This window comes from Zingiber officinale, chromosome 8B, assembly GCF_018446385.1.
Source record: "Zingiber officinale cultivar Zhangliang chromosome 8B, Zo_v1.1, whole genome shotgun sequence".
NCBI lineage: Eukaryota > Viridiplantae > Streptophyta > Magnoliopsida > Zingiberales > Zingiberaceae > Zingiber > Zingiber officinale.
In genome coordinates, this window is record NC_056001.1 from 109,906,656 (window position 1) to 109,912,762 (window position 6,107).

Sequence of the window (6,107 nt, forward strand, 5' to 3'; positions counted from 1 at the left end):
AGCAAGCCGATTTTGTCGCCAACGGAAAGGCAGAGTTCCACCTGCTCAGTGTGCTGCCACCACAAGAAGTAAATCGGATCGGAAGCTACGACTTAGCGAAAGATCTCTGGGAAAAATTCCTGGAGCTACACGAAGGTACTTCCGAAGCGAAGCTAGCGAAGCGTGACATCCTCTGGAACCAGTTAACGAACCTCCGGATGAACAAAGGCGAGAAGGTAGCGCAACTCCAAGCGAGCATCAAGGAGCTAATAAGGCAACTAACAAACCTTGGAGAAGAGGTAACCAACCGGGATTCCATCCGATATACGCTCAATGCCTTCCCGAGAACTCCAGAGTGGACCTCCTTAGTAGATGCATATTACATCTCTAAGGACCTCGAGGTAAGTACTTTAGAACAATTATGTTCCACTTTTGAACTTCACGAATCTCGAGTTTCAGAACCCAACAGAGCAGAGAAAACAAGTCAGAACATTGCCTGAAAGGCAAAGATGAACAGTTCTGACTCCGAAGCCTCAGTCGACGAATCCGAAGCGACACTATTGGTAAGACGCTTCAATAAGTTTTTTAGTACTAACAAATTTAAATCGCAGAGGCATCATCGAAAGAAGAGGACGGTTCGTTGTTACAACTGCAACGAAGAGGGGCACATCAAAGATGACTGCCCAAAGCTAAAGAGAAAGGAGAAAGAAAGGGAAAAGCCAAAATACAAGAAGCCAGAAGCCTCCAAACACAAGAACCTAAAGGCAACGTGGGATGATTCGTCATCCTCTGAATCGGAAGTCGAAGAATTCTCGGGACTAGCATTGATGGCCAACCATCAGCAAGAAGAAACGTCCAGCTCAGAAATGAGCATCGACGAAGGGGGAGGAACGTCAGAAGAAAGCAGCAGTGAAGGGGGAGCGTTACCTGATCAGGTAAGTAAGATACGCAATCTAACCCCGTCTCAGTCATTTCGATTTATTAAATCGCTTTCTAAAGATTTATTCGAATTAGAAATGAAATTAGCAAAAGCATCCCCACTTGAAATGTACGATAGTATGAAATCAGAGAATGAAAATTTAAAATTAGAAATTGAAAAATTGAAAAATTGAAAAAAGATGCATGCTTAAAGAAATTTCCAAAGTCAAAAATTAGAATTTATGGTAAATTAAATTGGTATATAAGGAGCATCAAGGTCAACTTAGGAAAATACCAAGAAATTATGTACCCCCTAGATTTTTAAATAATCCTGTAGGAAGGAACCTCTATTGGGTTCCAAAATCTGTGCTTAATTAATCTTTCAAAAATTAAAAGCTTACAGTGAGAAAATTAAACATGGAAATTCTTTATGGAAGCTTTATCTAAGTAAGTGGTTGTTGCTCCAATAACCTTGAAGGCCTAGTGCCTCGCCACAACCTGGAAGCTAAAATATTGAAAGAAAATGTTTAATTAACTTTCTGAAAAAACATTAAACAAAAATTAAAATATGCTTTGAAAGTTTATCAAATATTTGTTAAAATTTTAAAAAAAATTCCTTAGAATTTTTCTTTAAAATTCTAACTTAATTTTTTTAGAAATTTTTTCTGGAAAATTCTAAAAGTTCATTCACTTGACTTAGAAATTTTTTTGGAACATTTAAAAAATTTACTTAGGATTTTTTTATTGACTTAGAATTTTTTTCTTAAATTCAATTTAACTTCGAATTTTTTTTTCAAAAATTCATTTTTACTTAGAAATTTTTATTTCAAAGATTTAATCTTACTTGAAAATATTTTACTTAAAACCCCATTTTTTCTGTAATCAAAGGGGGAGAGAAAAGTACAAGTTTAGGGGGAGTTAGAAAAATTTAAAATTTTTTGTTATCATTTTTATAAAAAGTGTTGCAATTTTACTAATTGCAAAAATTATGCTTAAACTCGTTAGTTTAGTAATTTTTTCTTTAAAAATTACTCTTTATGTCTATTTTAACCCTAACTTGAACTTGGGTTGATGCACATCAAAAAGGGGGAGATTGTTGCACCCCGTGGTAGTTTTAATGTGATCAACCAAGTTAGTTAGGTCCTGCTGTATTTGATCATTGTTTCTGAGTGTGCAGGAGCTTAGGAACACAGGAAGTCGAGCGGAAGACGCAGCTAGCGAGAAGGACTGCACGGGAAGGGAGCCGACGGGCACGGTGCGTCCGAAGGACGAGAGAGCTGTGGAAGAGTACTCCGGTGGGCGTGAAGAGAGTGCGCGGCGTTCGAGGGACGTTAAGCCGGGACGGAAGGCTGCTCGAGGAGAAGGCCGGAAATTGGGTTCGAGTGAGCCCTATTCCGGTTGGCCGCAATCACCCAAAAGAACGGAGCATCGGAAGCTGAAGGAACCAAGCTGGAGGCGCCCTCAACATTGGAGGCGCCTTCAACAATGTTGAAGGCGCCTTCAATAGGTCAATTTGACCGTTTGCGTGCGGATAAAGTTTTATCACGGCCAACGCTAGGCGCCTTGAACCTTGTTGGAGGCGCCTTGGACCCTCGGGATAAACTTTCCAGGAGCTATAAAAAGGTCCCTGGAGCTAGGAATTCATTATTCATTCAAGCTTTCAATTCCTAGCAACTTGTGAGTTCATTAAGTGTGTAAAAAGGCTTCTCCGCCTACAGTGAAGAAGACTCTGCTAGTGCGATCTTCAATTGTCCTGGATTAACAACCTCCTTGGTTGTAACCAGGTTAAACCTCGGTCTCCAGTTTTATTTCTGTCTTTAATTTTATATAGTTGCTAGTTATTATTTTATTGCTGCACTTATTTCTGAGTTGAAATCCGTGGAGGGTATTTTTTTTTTCAGCAATTCATCCCCCTCTTGCCGGTCTTCGCTGCACCAACAAGGAGAAATTGGTTTTGGTCTCCCGATAAACTTAAGCATCCCGTGTTCGCCCCGAACACACAACTTAATTTTATCAATAATAATTCATTCCACTAGAGAACTATTATTGAACTACCGCACCAATCCCAAATTACATTTTTGGGCTCCTTCTTATTATGAGTGTGTTATGTTGGTGCGGGAAGCATCCGACGATCGAACTCGTGTTTTGATAACGGCAAAGAATTCAAAGTTAAGATGTTTTTTAGTCTAACAAGTCTACTTGAGGATTTCAGGAAAGTCCTAGCTGCGGTTAGGCAAAGGGAAAACCCTAGGGGGCGGTAACCCTAGGTCATAGGGGGTGGTAACCCTATGCGTAAAGTCTTGGCAGGTCGATGGCTTCAGGCAAAAGTCCTAGGGGGTGGTAACCCTAGGTGAAAAGTTCTGGTGTCGCGAACCCGGTGAAAGACTGGACTAGTCGGGGAAGCGGATGTCCAGCAGAAAGTCCGGAAGCATCGAGTGCTGAGCAAAAGTCCAGTCGATCTGGAGGATCGACTGGCAACAGGTAAATCTCCTGAGTGGAGTAGGTGAGGACGCGTTCCCGGTAGAGGGAACAGTAGGCGTCGGGTCGACCTAGGGTTTCCGGATGGAAATCCAAAGTCAGACTCGGACAGTCCGAAGACTTTCAATTATTACTTAGTGTGTTTTATCAGATTCTAACACGGTCTTGCAGGGTATTTTGCTCGGACTAACCTTTGTTTGCAGGTGAGGAACCTGCTGGAAAAAGGCTGTCCGGGCGCCCGGGATGGATCCGGGCGCCCGGGACCAAATTCTATCCCCACGCCACGTGAGCATCCTAGTTGGTTGGCCACGTCACACTCCAGGCGCCAAGGGACCCCGAACCGCATATAAAAGGAGGGTTGAGGTGCAGCTTCAATATACAACGAATTCTAAGTGATCTTTCATCAACACGCTGCTCCAAAAGACGCTCCGAAGTGCTACTACAAGTGCCCGACGACCCGAAGCTTCAGAATTAGCATTTCTTGTTGTCGGTATAATTTTTGATAGCTTTTATTTGTACTCATAATTGTAATCTTTTAACGAGCTTATAGTTGTTGCCCACCGGAAGCGATCAAGGATCGCGGGCCTTCGAGTAGGAGTCGACTTAGGCTCCGAACGAAGTAAAATCGACCTGTCTCTTTGTGTTGTCTCTTTATTTTATTTCCGCTTATTCCGCTGCACGTTTTAACTCCGATAGTTTTCCGATAATCGAACGAAATAGCCACGAGCGCTATTCACCCCCCCCTCTAGCGCTTCTCGATCCAACAATTGGTATCAGAGCGGGGTCGTCTTGAATCAGTGCAACCACTATTCGAGACAATTTTTTTTTCGTGGTTTTGTTCGGAGTCGATTAGAATTTAGCCTCATAGCTATATTCTAATTTCTTTTTACGAATCGATTTTCTGCTCAAAGCTGGTCAATACCACTTGAGCCTGTTATTTTTTCCTTCCTCCCGCACTACTAATCCAAGACTTAGTCTTGGAATAGATCTTGTTGTTTCTGTGTTTATAGATTTAAATGGCCCAACAAGAAGGATATAGCACCGTTCGTCCCCCACTATTTTCCGGAGAAGACTTCGGATATTGGAAGGGGCGAATGGAGATATATCTAAAGATCCAGTTCGACACCTGGATGATCGTCAAAACAGGACTGCAACTACCAACTGGTACAGACGGTAAGCCTACATCCTGTGAGAACTGGGAGCCCACATTTATCAAAAAGGTGGAAGCCGACGCCAAAGCTACCTACACCATCCAGTGCGGTCTGACCAAAGAAGAGCTCAACAGAGTCGGTCCATTCTCCTCCGCAAAGGAACTATGGGAGAAACTGATCGAACTACACGAGGGCACCTCGGAAACCAAGGTAAGTAAGCGTGATTTGTTACTTAATAAACTATACAATTTGAAAATGCAGGAAGGCAAGACGGCAAGTTCTTTACATGGAATCGGGCAGAAGGTAGAAAACAGAGATATAATAAGGTATGCACTTAACTCATTTCCTAGGAGTTCATTGTGGGCATCAATGGTAGATGCCTACAAAGTCTCTAAGGATTTGTCGTCCTTAAAATTAGACGAGTTATTTAGCGAATTTGAACTCCATGAACAAACTAATGCACTGCCATCCGAGAAAGGTATTGCTTTGATTGCAGGAACGAGTCGAACACGAGAATCAAGAGGACGACGAAAAATTGAATCGGAATCAGAAGACGAACCTGACTCAGAAGATTCAGAAGATGAACTGACCAGCGAACTTGTGAATCTTGTAAAGAAGCTCTACAAGAAGAAGAAGGGCTTCAACAAGAAAGATCTAAAGAAGGCAGTCCAATCTAGGGAGGCCCAACAAAACTCAAAGGTAAAGTTCGAAGTCACATGTTACGGGTGCAACCAGAAAGGGCATATCAAGGCAAACTGTCCCAACCAAAAGGAGGCCAAAAAGCAAAGAAGAAAGAAGGCCCTAAAGGCAACCTGGGACGAATCTTCTTCGGAGGACGAAGACGACGAACTCGACCAAACGAGTTTACTAGCATTGATGGCCCGGGACCAGATCATCGAATCCGAGAGCGAGTCAGAAGCCGACTCCAAGCAAAGCCACGGATCCGCATCCGTTTCCGAAGGGCCAGACTCCGCTGTAAGTATTCCTAGGCTTAATAATTTAGTCAATTATTTACTTCGCAAATTAGCCAAGTCAAATTTAAAAATTAAGTCACTTTTAAAAGAAGTAACCATTCTTAAAGGAGTAACTAACTCAAAATCTTTAACTGAAGATTCAACTCAAGTACAACAACTTGAGAAAGAAAATTCAAATCTGAAAAATCAGTTAAATGATTTAAAAATTACTTTAGAAAAGTTCTCTCTGGGCTCCAAGAATTTGGATCTAATTCTTGGAACACAAAGAGCCGTCTACAATAGAACTGGGCTAGGATATAAAAGTAAAAAGAAATATAAATCTTATTTATCCTTAATAAACAAACAAAGTAGTAAATCAGTCCAAGCATGGGTTCCCAAGTCCTAATTGATAAATCAAATTGGACTTGGCCAATACTGGGTTCCGAAGGATCAAATATACTACCTCGACAGACCATATCGAGGCCATGATCCAGGGAAAGCTAAAATGAAAACGATCGTAATTCAAAATTCGAAATTAAATTAAAAATTTAAAATTACAAATTACAAATTCAAAATTCAAAATTCGAAATTAAACTCTAAATTCAAAATTCGAAATTAATTAAAAAAA